Source organism: Eubalaena glacialis, chromosome 6 (assembly GCF_028564815.1).
Source record: "Eubalaena glacialis isolate mEubGla1 chromosome 6, mEubGla1.1.hap2.+ XY, whole genome shotgun sequence".
Taxonomy (NCBI): domain Eukaryota; kingdom Metazoa; phylum Chordata; class Mammalia; order Artiodactyla; family Balaenidae; genus Eubalaena; species Eubalaena glacialis.
In genome coordinates, this window is record NC_083721.1 from 133259593 (window position 1) to 133273553 (window position 13961).

General features: G+C 54.3%; 1 protein-coding gene across 1 annotated transcript in view; it reads right to left on the minus strand.

The window, feature by feature from the left end:
- EPHB1 (EPH receptor B1) overlaps positions 1 to 13961 on the minus strand; it is a 424956-nt gene that overhangs the window by 295384 nt on the left and 115611 nt on the right. The gene's annotated exons all lie outside the window — the stretch shown is intronic.

Consider the following 13961-nt stretch of genomic DNA (forward strand, 5'->3'; position numbering starts at 1 on the left):
ACTGATTGCATGAGTAGGAACAGGCACTGAAATTATAAATACAAACTGTGAAATTTGCTCTTTTAAAGAACACAGATTAGCCCAGTCTTCCCCACCACACCCTTTTCCTTCTGTTGCTTTTATTTTCCAAGGTGCAGTTAATTATCATAAATAGAAAGAAGCCACAGCTTAGATGGGTCATAGCATAGAAATATGCTTCCAGGAGCCGGCAGGGCTCTGGTTCCCACATGGCAGAGCCCATGAACAAGCCTGGAAGGCCCAGACTCACAGCTCTGCTTTCTCTCCCTCCCAGGGCTCTGCCAGGCGAGGCTCCCGGGGAGCAGACCACAGCATGGAGACGTGACATGGTCTGTTCAGCTGGGGAGCTGGAAAGGGCTGGGGACAAGCCTCAGAAGGGCTGCTGCCTTCTCTGCCCAGCCCAGCTCAGACTTGGTACCTGCCTTGGGAGGGTCCCTGTCCTCTCTGGCCTCAGCGGGTCACTTCTGGCTCCCAGTCCCTAGGGTGATCTCTAAGAAACATGGCAAGAAACCAAAATGAACCTCTGGAGCCTGGGTGGATCCCTCTGTCTCCTGAATCCCCAGGTCTGGCTTGGTCTTTTGGTGACTTAGCAGTGCATATACCTGTCCCCTGCAAATGCTCTTCACTAATAAAATATAAAAATTGCTTTAGGAGATGTATTAGTTTCCTAGCGCTGCTATAGCAAAAGTACACAATTTGGGTGGCTTCGAAAACAGAAATGTTTTGTCTCACAGCTCTGGAGGCTAAGAGTCCAAAATCAGGGTGTCGGCAGGGCCATGCTCCCTCTGAAACCTGTAAGAGAGAATCCTTCCTTGCCTCTTCTAGTTTCTGGGGTCTTAATGGTGATCTTTGGCATTCCTTGCCTTGCAGCTGCATCATTCCAATCTGTGCCTTCAGGGTCACAGGGTGTCCCCTGTGTGTCTCTGTCTTCACACGGCCATCTTATAAGATATCAGTCCTATTGGGTTAGGGGCCCATCCTGCTTCAGTATGACCTCATCTTAACTAATTATATCCACAATGACCCTATTTCCAAATAAGGTCATATTGTAAGGCACTGGGGGTTAGGGCCTCAGTATATCTTTTTTCTGAGGGGACACAAGTGAACCCATAACAGGAGGGTAGGATGCCAGGAAATACCGCTGTCGGGTTTCCTCCAGCAAATACTCAGCCTTGAGCTGGGAGCTTAGGAGACACAGACACAAAGAAGGCCAGGTGCCTCCTTCAAAGACCCCATTCTAGCAGGCGATGGGAGGTCTTCATTAGCTGCTCCAGGTCCACTCACCCACCCCCGATTCCTTACCTGGAGGCAGGCCTTCATAGACACATGGACTGTGCCCCCTGCCATGGAGCCTGGGGCGGGTGGGAGGGAAAGGCTTCTTGGGGGGTGGGAGGAGTATCCCCAGCTGCCCCCTGCCGAGCTGCAGCGGGTGGTGGTCCTCTCCTACTGCCTGATCCTGCTCACAGGGCCCCTCCACTCATCCTTCAGGCCTAGGGTGGTAAAAGCTCCCCACTGCCGCGAGTCCCTAAGTGTTTTGCCATCCTTGTCGCCTTTCTTTAACTCTGTGCAAACCTTTGCAAACAGTCCCCTCGTTCATCTCCGCCCCTCACCTCTTTGGACTGCGTCATCTGTTTCTCCAGGTCCCTGGGGATACGCAGGGCCTCGGTCCATAGCCCCTGGTCGGCAGCACCTCGTCTCCTGTGCCCTCCCAGCGTCGCACACGGGAGGCAGCTACCTGCCAGCCTGGCCTGTCCTGACCGCACTGAGCTCGGATCAGACCGACCTGGGTGTGAGTCCCAGCCCCACGCTATCCAGCTGTATGACCTTGAGCAAGTCACCTAGACCCCTAAACCTAATGCTCAGCCATCCTCATTAAATGAGGGTAATAATGCACACGTCACAAGGCAGTCGGCGGAGCCAAGGAAGTAAGTGTCACCAGACACTTACTGCACAAGTGCTTGACAAGCAAAAGTTGGTCCGCTAGCAGCAGGCACTGTCATGCCCCGTGTCTGGTCCTGGTGTGGGCAGTGGACTCTCTCACAGGCCTAAGGTCCCTAGCTGTGTCCTATGAGATGGGCCAGCTACTGGGTCTCGGACCCTGAGGCCCACGCTGAAGGGTGGGTTTTGGTCCCCCCTCTCCCCGGCCCACCCTGGCAGCCTTGGTTGATTGAAAAGCCTCGGCCCTCCAGCCACACTCTAATTTCTCCTCAGGCCCCCCACCCAGCCACCAAGGGACCCTTGTTGCAGCCTGCTTCACCCCACGGACCCCTTGCATGGGGGATCTGGCACGGGGCCGCAGCCTCAGCAAGAGTGCACCAAATGCCTCTCCCGCAGGCTGCCCCTGAAGACCAGGGCCCCATCCGGGCCTATAGGGACGGCTGACAATAAGGAACCCAAATAGCCAGGTGGCTCCCCCCGCCTCCACATACACCCTGAGGCCCGGAGAGCAGCACCGGGTCTTTCCTGGGTTCAGCGCTCCTCCCAGCGCCCTGGTGTTCGTGCAGAGCTCGCAAGGCTGGCGTGTGCGGGCTCCGGCCATGGTTCTGCTCTGGATGAACGGGCCACACTCCAGACCCAGTGCCCCCGACACTGCCCTCCTCCGCACACGGCTCCCCATCCCAAGGTGGGGCGTGGGCTCTGCAGCCAGGGGGCAGCTGGTGGTCTGCAGCCTCCAGCAGCCAGGCTTGGGGGGCCACAGCCCCTCTCCTGGGCTGGACACAGAAACATTCTGGATTAACCGAAGGTGAATGTCCGTGTAAGGGCCCTGGACTGGGAGAGGGACCCACCATGGCCTGTGGAGCGCGGGTGGGAGGGAGTAGTGGATTTATACATCACACACGCCCCACGGCCTGTCCTGTTCGTGAGGCAGTGGGCTCCAGCAACCCTGGCTACAGAGAGCGTGGGTCCCCTCAGTCAGTTGCTTTGTGACTTCATTCTTCAAAACTATGGTAGAAGAATCACTGGTTTGAGAATGATGGTGCTAGGCAGTGGTTTCCTTGCCCACCTACTGTCATATGTGCCACCAGAGAGTGTTCCCTCTTGGGAGGTCACCAAGAACTGAAGGCAAGAGTCTCTCCTTGTATCCAGAGAACTTTGGGAAGAGATCAGCAAGCAGTTCAACTACTCTTCGAGCTTTCCCAAGGGGCCAAGGTCAGCGATGGCCCTTCAGAACAAAGGCAGGGTGACCACGGTGCCTGTCCTGCTACCTCCCAGATGATGTGCCCCTCATCGTCCTGATGTATCAGGCCTGATGGGTTCGCCTTTCGCAGTGAAAGAATTTCCACAGTGCTCCTGCCCAGCTGGAAGTGGAAGCTCCATGCTGGGCCCCGCCCTCAGGAGACAGGTCTCATGCTGGGCCCTGCCCACCCCCTCACGCCCCTGCACTCATCCTGCACGGCTTACCGCCTCCATATGGTTCCCTGATGGAGGAGGGGGCCTGGGGTGCAAGGACTGATAGCTGTTCTCCAACAAAGGAGAAGCCCTGAGCAAGCGAGACTAAACACAGGAGCGAGGAAAAGGAGAGACTGAAAGCCTTCATTTTAGACCCAAAATGCCAAACAGCCAGTCTTTCTTCTGCCTGATTCCTTCGTCTGCCTTCTTTTCCTTCTATCTCAGCTCCCTTTCCCATTCTGATACCTGTATTCCCTGATCCTTCAAGATGACCAGACACCCTCTCAAATCCACGTGCACCCCTCTTATGTCTGAAAGTACCGCACAGCCAGAGAGCCAAGAAGAAAAGTGGGTCTCACCACTCCCGGCTGGGGATCTCCGGTCCTCTCCAGCATCGAACACCTGAAGGCAGAAGCCAAACCGGCCAGATCTTGTTGGTGGGCACAGGCAAGGCGGGCCTCCGAGGCTGCCCTCCAGCCCAGGCATGACCTCCAGCAGCACCGGCTACGCCCAGGCCATCAGGCGTCAGGGGGGCCCTTAACCAGACCTGCAGCAGAGCTTTTGCCCAAAGCCCTCACCTCCTCCTGACCCAGCTTCTTCCCCAACACCATCCAGCGCAAGGAGAGAAAAGAGAACCGCATAGGAGTGCTCTGGTCCAGGGACATCCTTTAAATCATCGTCCCGGCACGCTGATGAAGCAGGCCTGGCCGGGACCCCACTGCTCCGTGCTCCACCTATTTGCATTTTTGCGGGGAGAGTCAAAGACCCATTAAGATTGAGGAGTCGCATTTTCCAGTCTCCCAGCGCCATGAATTCTAAGGGAGATTAAATCCTTTTGCCCTGGCCACTCTGACAAACCCGTGAGTTGGCGCCAATGGCACACAGGTAAGAATCATGCACAATAAGCCCGCTGCTCTGCTCCTCATGGGCGCGAGGAGAGAGGGCCTCTCACTTTCCGGGGAATGCCGGCACCCAAGGGGCATCAATCACCCTGGAGAACAGCGGGGAGGAGAGGCCGCAAGCCCATGCAAAATGACTCTGCAGCCCTAATGAAGGCCGGCGATGGATGGCCACCTGGGCTCGTTAATCAGAAGAAGCACGCTGCCGTCTGCCCACCACCACCCCCCGCCACCAGGCCCTCCTGCGCCCTCATCCTGGATTGATCTGTGGCACAGTGACTCTCAGATGTCTCTGCGCCTAGGGCCCCTGCAGGCACCAGCAGGCGCCACAGAGCCAGGGGCCCCCGGGGGAGGGCTGTGGTAGGGGCTTGGGGATGTGCGAAGGGGCAGGGCAACCAGCCAGAGCAGGAAGAAGTGGGGGCTAGCAGGCAGGCTCTGGCCTTCTCGTGGACACATCCTGGACCAGACTGGGGCTGCTGAGTCCCAAGGGGCCACCAGAGCTGAAAAGACCCCTTGGGGCCGCTCTGCAGCGCACCTCCCACCAGATGCACGGACATCTCCTTCCAGGGGCATGCAATCCTCGGCACGGCCCTGCGGAGGCTGCTGCTGTCTCATGGCACCGCGCTCCTGGCCTCCAGCCTTCATGCCCAGCCCCCCCCTCCTCTCTCCAGAGAGCCAGGCACCATCCAGAAAGGCCCAGAGTGATCCGCCAGCCACCCCATCCTTGTCCACCCAAGGAGACCTGGCGGAGAGAGCCCAGGCTCACATCACATGCTGATGGCAGAGCCAGGCCTACTCCGCAGGTCCGCTGTCTCCTGGTCTGTTCCCTCTGACAAGCTTATGTGGAGACAGCCTCCCTTCTCCACGTCTCACTTTAGCTGCTTGTTAAGTGGCAACAATTGCATAAACTGTCTCCTCTGTGGCTGAGGGTGCTGTCCTAAGGCTTGGTGTGGATGGGTGGTTTCTGGGTTGTGATGTGACATTTATCCAGTCCCCAAAGCCTGACAGCTCTGGGAGTGTGACAGTTCCTGCCCTGGGGGCTTTTAGGCACCAGACGTCCCCCTGCCCTCCCTTTCTGTGGCAGAGGGCAGGTGAGGTACTCCCGGCCAGAGCGGGAGGGAAGCAGGACTGTGCGGCCACCAGGCCTGCCAGCCCCCAGCTGTGGAAACCCAGCAGGACCCCCCTAAGGCTAACAAGGGAGCTTTGCTTGGGGCCTCAATATCTCTGGAGACATTTCTGCACAAAGGCATGCATGGCAGGGGTTTGCAAGGTTTGGGGAGGACACTAATGGCATCGAGATTGTCTGGGGTCTTAGGAAACGCAGGATGCCAGGAGCCAGTCAATGCTACTGATTGGGAAACACAAATAGAAGTCTTCCCGGGGCGCTCTCCAGGTGTCTTGGTGATGATGGAGCGTTCTCAGGAGCAGGAATGACAGGCAGGGCAGGACAGCCTTGCCCTGACAAGGAGAGGCACAATGGCAAAAGGTCCATTCCTGGGGGCAGGAGGCATCCGTGGAGTTACAAAAGCAGCACTGGAGGGGCCTTGGGCATCACCCCATTGGCCACCACAACCGCTCAGCTAGAGGAGGCCAGAACTATGACCCCGCAGACAGGAGGGAGCCGTTCCCCTGGCAGGTTCCTCTCAGGGACTCTGCTACGGGCGGCCTGTTTGCTCCCTCTACCACCATGCAGATGACAGCGGTCATGGGGTACAGGAGGGCAGGTTCAGAGCCAGGAGAGACAGGCCATCACAAGCAGTTCAAAATCCACCCCACAGAACAGGGGAAAGGACGAAAGGCAGAGAGTGACTGAGGCTGCCCTGAGGGTACAAGGTGAGGCAAGGGATCGAATGGGTGGCTTCAACCATCAGGGAGGCTCCTGGAGGAGGAGTGATGGGGCCTCCGCCTTGCAGCCTTCAGCCTTTGAATCTGGGGCCTGATTCACATAGCAGGGCTGGCCACATCAGTGGGTTCCCTATCTGTGGCCACAGGCGAGCCAGAGAGGATCCACGGAGGAGACTGACATCATTCACACGGCCTACAAGCCACTGCGGCCAGGGAACCACCAGAGGAGCAGCCCAGAACTCAGGCCCTACAGAGCTGGAGTGCCAATGAGGGATGGCCTACATCCTCAGGGGCAGGAGGAGAGCAAGGGCTGGGCCGTCAGGCAGGCTTCCCGAGAGGATGAGAGGGACTGTGGCCGGGCCTCAGAGAGCTGCAGGGATGTGGTGGGGTGGAGGGTCGGGTGTGATGAGAACAGAGTCTCTATCAGAGGCTCTTGTGTGAGAGGAAGCAGAAGCACAGCCCCTGGCCTCTGACAACAGGCAGTCGGGGCCCCTGGAAATCTCCTCCTCCTCTTGGGGGCTAGAAGCTCATGGGAAGGGTCGTTCGCGGACTTGGCCTTGCATTCTCCCCGCTGGGGTGGGGCAAAAGTTTCCTTGAGGGGCTAGAGCCTCAAGACTCTCCATTGTGGTTTTCTGGCCAAAAGAACAGACTTCTAGAACAATCAGGCCTGCATTTCTCCTCCTTCCGAACTGAGAAAAGATTAAGTTCAGTGGCTCGGGATCTGGAGCTCTGTTCCCTGCCCTCCAGCTTGGACCTGATGAGCAGTCCAGACTTCATCTGCCCACTCCACTTCCTGCCTATCCAAACGAGGTCAGGGACTGGGTCCAAATCTGGGCACTGCTCTCAATTCAGAACCTCTCAAGGGCTAAAAAGCTGCAGAGACTTGGTGCACTCCTCCTCCCCAAGCTCCAGCCTCTGCTCCAGCACCCTCACCAATCGGCCATTCAATCTCTGTTTGCATACCACCCACGACGAGGCACTCACTACCTGTCCAGATGGGCCGTTTTCTTGTCAGATAGTCCAAACTGTCAGAGGCTTGGCTCCTGGGATTTCCTTCTTTGGCCCTTGTTGTGCCCCGAAAGGGTCCCCACAGGACCAACTGCTCCCCTTTCTCCACGGCAGCCCTTCGGAGTATGAGGAGCCGGACCTTCTGAGTTTCCTCTCTTCCAGTCCCACACTCCTGGCTCCACTAGCTGTCCTTCCAGCCCCACCACCTCTGACGGCTTCCCAGCATCACAGGAGAGAGAAGGGGGCTGTCACCGCCCCAGTGGGCACATTCTACTTCTCTCCTCATCTCCCTGTAGGTCCCCTTAAGAATCCCACCAAGCATGCCAGGGGCTCCCTGGGAGAAAGGAGGCTCCTCAGAGCTCTGAATCCATCGCCAGCTCCCCTTCCTCCCTGCCCTCTCCTCCCTCCTCCTGCTCCCTCTCTCTGCCCCCTCCTCCCTCTTTGTGCTGTTGTTGCTGCTTAACAGGGTATTTCTGGGATGAATAGTGTGTTCAGCTCTGGCTGGGAATACATCTGGCCTTTCCCAGCCCCGCCTTTGTCCTCACGGAGCTGGTGGAAGTCTAGGGAGAGCTGGGCCCAGACAATGGGTCAGTGGATTCACTTGAGAACTCACAAAAGCCCTCTACATAGTGCAGAGTGACAGGCACAGAGAAGAAACCCCTGCCCTGCGTGCTGCCCACATGGGATGCTGTGGGGGCCTGGGAGCCCTAAGCATAGAGGCTGGAGCCCTGGGCCCTGGGCCTGAGAGAGCCGACGGGAAGGGTCGGAGCTCACAGAGCTGCAGAGTCCCAGGGGCTTGGCGTGGTCCCCACCTCACGCAGTCATTGGGGGTATCAGCACCTCCATCCCTGACACACTGGGGCCTCTGGATGGGTATACAGAAAGCCCCACATCCTGTGTTTAGATTCTGAGAGATGAGGGCTTGCCAACAGGAAGACACTCCAGGCTTCCTAAGGGCGGGAAATGTGCCTGAAGGGTCAGACACCGAACACGGGCCCCTTCGTGTCTGCTATGAGGACGGGTGAATGGATCAGCGCCCGAATCAGTGAGGGAATGAGACCCTAGCGGGGCCACCAGCTGTGGCCTACAGCATCTCAGAGGAGGCAGCTTATCTGGAACACACTGGTCCCTAACTCTGACTTTAAAGGCAGCAACACGTTGGATGCCTGCAGAAGGAGGCCAAATTCTGGCACACGAGATGGGAGAGCACAGGTGAGGCAGGTGTGGGCACGGATGACTATTCTTCACTTCCCAAGTACACTCAACTGGTGAAATGTGGACAGGTTCCAAGACTTCTATTAATTTTCAAGTTGAATAATACAACCAAGGGTACAATCTTTCTTGTAAAATGTCTATTCTCTTTACCTTCTCTTGATTTCCATCATTAGTACTACTGGCTGGCTTTCTTGGGAAGGAGGGTTCCACCTTTTCCCCACTTCAAAAGAGTTACTCTAATGTACATAACACAATATAATGATGATAAATGGCAAATAGCAAAGCAACTGTGTCCCTCCTGGCAGGTTCCTTGGTGCTGTGATTCAAGTTCAAATCTCAGCAAAATGACACATAACTTCTACAACAGTCAAAACTCAGTGTTAAATTTGGGAATGGTCAGAGACAATGAGCTGTGTTTTCTTTATGTTTCACTAAGGTCCTTGGGCCCGCCTACCCTTCCTTTAGAAAAATGATGCCCAGCTTTACTTACCAGCAGAGGTAAACACACACCTGCCTCCTTCAGAGGGCCCCAACCTTGTCAGCCATGCTGTAGCTAGGAGAGCACTGGAGTTGAAGTCACAAGACATGGGTTCTAACCAGGCTGTGTACATAAGAGCAGTGTGGCCTGGGCAACCCACACAAACTCGCTGAGCCCCAGATTTCTCACAGGTAACAAGGGTGCAATATACCTGCTTCTTAAGGAAATATGCAGATTAAATGAAATGCTATTTGTAGAGTGTCTATTACTATTCCTAGCCCATAATAACAACTCATCAATATTATCTATTATTATTTCTAAACAGTTGGATTAAAAAATTCTGCTTTTTATGAAGGGTGTAGGTCTGTGTCTAGACTCTTTTTTTTTTTTTTTGGCATGTGGATATCTGGTTTTTCCAGCACCATGTTTTGAAGAGACTATCTTTGCTCCATTTTATTACCTTTGCTCCTTTATCAAAGATCAGTTGACTATCTTTATGTGGGTCTATTCCTGGGCTCTCTATTATGTTCCATTGATCTATTTCTCTATTCTTTTTATCAATATCACACTGTCTCGATTACTGTAGCTTTATAGTAAGTCTTGAAGTGGGTAATGTCAATCCTCCAATTTTGTTCTTCTCCTTCAACATTGTGTTGGCTATTCTGGGTGTTTTGCCTCTCCATATAAATATTAGAATCAGTTTGTCAATATCCACAAAATACTTGCTGGGATTTTGATTGGGATTACATTGAATCTATGATCAAGTTGGGAAGAACTGACATCTTGGCAATATTGAGTCTTCCTATCCATGAACATGGAACATCTCTCCATTTATTTAGTTCTTCTTTGACTTCATTCATCAGGTTTATAGTTTTTCCTTCTATAGTTCTTGTACATATTTTGTTAGATTTATACATAACTATTTCATTTTGGGGAGTGCCAACATATGCTTTTTATAAATAGTCCTTTTCTAGCCCTTAGAGTCTATAAATGTCTTCACAAACATTATCACATTTCAGAAGACCATTATGAGATAAGCATTAGCCCTACACAAACTCTCTGAGCCCCAGCTTGAGATCTTATTAAACAAACTGGACATAATACCATCAGTTGAATGGGTCTTAGCTTGCATTCCCCTAGATCTATACAGGTGATACACCGTCTTGGCTGGGGGGAAACATAGCTCTAGGGGAAGTCCTCCAGCCCAGCCCAGGAGTACATCCTCCCAGGTGGTCTTAGTTTACCACTGGCCCTCAGGAGCTGGGCTGCTAGGATGTGTACTACAATCGCCTATGCTGGCAGCTGGCCAACTTTCTATAAAGGTCCAGATAGTAATTATTTTAGGATTCGTGGGCTATAAGGTCTCTGTTGCAGCTATTCAACTTTGCCATTGCTACTGCAGCCTGAAAATAGCCTGCAGGCTACTGTTTGCCCACCCCTTGTCCAGACAGGCAAGGGTTCTGGCATGGACAAATGTGCTGACAAAATTTGTTCAGCGATATTTAAATGTTTTCTTGTAATTTTTGATCAACTAACTCATTATTTTAGCATACAATAATAACATATCTTTCTAGCCATTACTATAACTACAGACTTCCACAGAAGCCTTTGTGACCTTCAGAACACCAGAAAGACACCAGCGGGGACCATGGGAATATTTGTGAAAGAAAACAAGCTTAAATAAGGTTTATATTCACAGGTAATCTTAGCAAAGTGTCCCTACAGAAGACAACTGGCCCAATTCTGGTCTGTGATGCTGTCCTCTTGGGGCAACTGGTTTCTACCAGATTTGGGAGGGAATTTGAGTCCTTCCTAGAGGATCTGAAGGGAAACAGGAGAATCATGGGGAGCATAAGCCTCATTCACCACTAACGAATTTGCAGAGGAACATGTATACTTCGTGTGTTTGTCAGCGGGGAGTCTGTGGACCTGGCACATAATGGAAACGTGTCATCACAGGGTCACTCAGAAGGGCCCTGGGCTCAGGGAAGAGTCCCCTCCGATCTGCTGGGACCACAATCAGAGGCATGATGAAGGAGATGGGAGAAAATGCGGCACAGCCAAACCAGGTGGCAGAAACAGAGACGTGAGCAGACGGGCCAAGAGCGCTTCAGAAGGGAAGCCAACAGCAAGAGGTTCACTCATTACAGGCCAAGACCTGCCCAGGAACGACGGGGAGATGGCAGGGCTCTGTCCGCCTCCCTCAGCCTAGAGGGAAGCTGGGGGAAACGGACACCCCAAGGCCCCTGTCACCACCTGGCAGAAAACGTAGCTGAGGCTCAGTCCAGGTTTGGCCAGACCTCACAAGCAAAGGAGGGCTGGGGTCAACAGGGTTACTCCTCGGAGCCTCCAGCATAAGAGACAGCTCTAAGCAGCGCTGTGATGGCAGTTTCCCAGGGCTATCTCCAAAACTCCTCCCACAGTGAAGGGGAAACCGGTGGGTCCACGAAGGCCAGACAACAGCCAGCGAGATGGTAAGACCGAGGGCGAGCCCTCTCCAGACCTGGCTCGTGTTACTGTGAATGGCTGTAATGGGTGACGGCTGGGGCTCCTGGGTGAGGAGTCTGGAACCCACCACACCTCCAGCGGGGAGGAGCAAGGGCCAGCATAGTGAGTTGAGTTGTGTGTCCCCCAAAAGATGAGTCCAGGTCCTATCCCACAGACCTGTGAATGGGACCTTTGAGGACCTCGAGCGGAGATCAGCCTGGATTTAGGGTGGGCCTTAAATCCGATGACAGGTGTTCTTAGAAGAGAAAACAGAGAAAGAGGTCTGACACACAGAGATGCACAGAGGGGAAGGCCGCATGAGGACAGACACGGACACTGAATTTCTGCAGTTATAACTAAGGAACACCAATGATTAGCACCACCAGAAGCTGGGGGCGCAACGGCTTCTCCCTCAGAACCTGAAGAAGGAAGCACCCTGCTGACACCTTGCTTCCAGACTTCCGGTCTCCAGAACAGCGAGAGAATACATTTCTGTTGTTTTAAGCCCCCAATTTGTGGTGGTGATTTTTGTATGTTTGTTTGTTTTTTCTTTCACAGCAACCCTAGGAAGCTAATTCAGCTGGGAATGGTGTGTCCCTTCCATGATCCCAGGGGCATGGTCTGTCTTGTCTGCCCTCTGTCCTCAGCCCCAGGCTCATTTTAAATATACCGTCTGCTCTGGGTTTGGATAGTCAGGACCACCTGAGGCCCTGAGCTGGCTGACAGGTGGTCCCTGGGCCTGAGGGTGAGACAAGAAGTGAGTGGTCAGCTGGCCGAGGCACTGGCCTGAAGGCTGTGGGCTTCTCTGGCTTGACTCAGGAGGTCCTGAGCTCAGGGGCACTGGGCCAGTGGAGTGAGGAAGTGCGGCAGGGGTTCAAGGGTCTGCTGGAAGCAGAAGCTGGGTTCTTGGCAAGCCATGACCCCGGGGCTTGAGGCTGTCCTGAGAAATGCCCTCATCACTGCAGTGTCCAAAAGAATCCTTGGAGCCAACTGGTATAGACTACCAGGGCTCGGGGGAGGAGAGGAGAGCCTGAGGTGGTCAGGGAAGGCTTCCTGCAAGAGGCAGACAATAGGCACAGCTTGGATTATGCAAAGGATTTGTGTGGGAAGAGAAATGAGAGGCTGGAGGGTTTGGAGCAGTGTTTCCCAAAGGGTAATTTGTGGAACTGGGGAAAGAGAACATGTGTTTCAGGGGGGAAATAAGTAGTCGGTCAAATCAGTTAGGGAAGTTAGTTAAGCCAGTGTCGTTACTGCAAGACTCTTCAGAGTGAGGGTGAAGGGGTGAGCTGAGAAGTGGGGCTCCAGGGAAAAAGACAATTCTCAGTAGCTGCCACTGGACAAGCTCTCTGGCTGCCAAGAAGAGGGACAGTAAATGGGCAGGGGAGTGTGGCCATGGCAGGGCCACTCTCACCATCCTCAGCCAGCCTGCCACATCACTCAGGAGCTGGGCGTGACGTCGGAGGTGAGGGGGGCCCACATCTGGGGTGGAGGCATCTCTGATAAGAACCTGGTGGGCAAAGGTCCCCTCCCACATGAACACAAGCAACTCCATCTTTTCTAGTGAGGAGGAAAACTTCCTAATTAAAAAAGAAGGCAAGATGACAGGCACGGACTGTGTTTATCTTCATTTTATATCCTTTATGATGAACTTAATGACAATGTTCCACTTTGGTACAACTACAGTGTCCCTGAACAGCACATCGATCCTGATTTGGTTCATTCGCAGCTCACTCCTGGGTAGGAATCCCTGCCGCAGTTCCCCAAACGGTGCTCATTTCAAGAAGGGGCAACGGGAAGTGGAGAGAGTGGGAAGCAGCCCCGTGCCTGGGGTAGCCCCTTCACTACCCCTGAGCCCAGCCCAACCCAGCTCATCCCTTCACCCCATTCTCAGAGTGGCACCTGCTCCCAAGATCCCTGCTTCCCAGCATCCCTGGTCTCTGGAATTCTCTCCCTGCTCCTAGCCAGGGCAGTGCCCCAGGCAGTACACAGCAGAGTGTGCCCCCAGGCCATACCGACTGGCCCTGTAAAGCCACCCACCACATGCTGCCTTTGCCCTGCTCCCTTCCCTTTGCACCCACCTAAGCATCTTTACCCAGCAGGCGGTCTCTACAGATGTGCTGAACTGATGGATAAAGCTTGTGTGCTTTCCAAAGCAGAACTTCGCCCTCCTACCTAGGTCCACAGTGGCTGGGTGGTCAGGAACCCCAGGGTGACAACAGGAATGTTAGACACCACGGAGGGCGACTGAAGGGCCGTGTGGAGGTGAGGCAGGGCGGTGCCTGCCATGGACACAATCAGTCTGGGAAGCCCACAGATGGTGCAAACTCACAGATCAAAAGTGTTGGCTTCCAGAGAGGCTCCTGGGCCCCTTCCACCAGCACTTTCCATAGCTCCAAGGAGGAGACTGATCCCGGGCGGCTTCTGAACCTCTCCAGCTGCAACTTACCAGAGTATCTGAAAAGGTACCCTGCCGAGGGAGGGGTCTTTCTGCAGTTATCGGAGGGCGAGGTAGACCCTTCTGATGGACCGGCCCCACCCATCCACCACCCAGCCGCCTCCACCCACCTCCACGTGGCCTGAGGGACGGCCTGGTGACCAAGAGACACAGCTGCTGCCCCCTC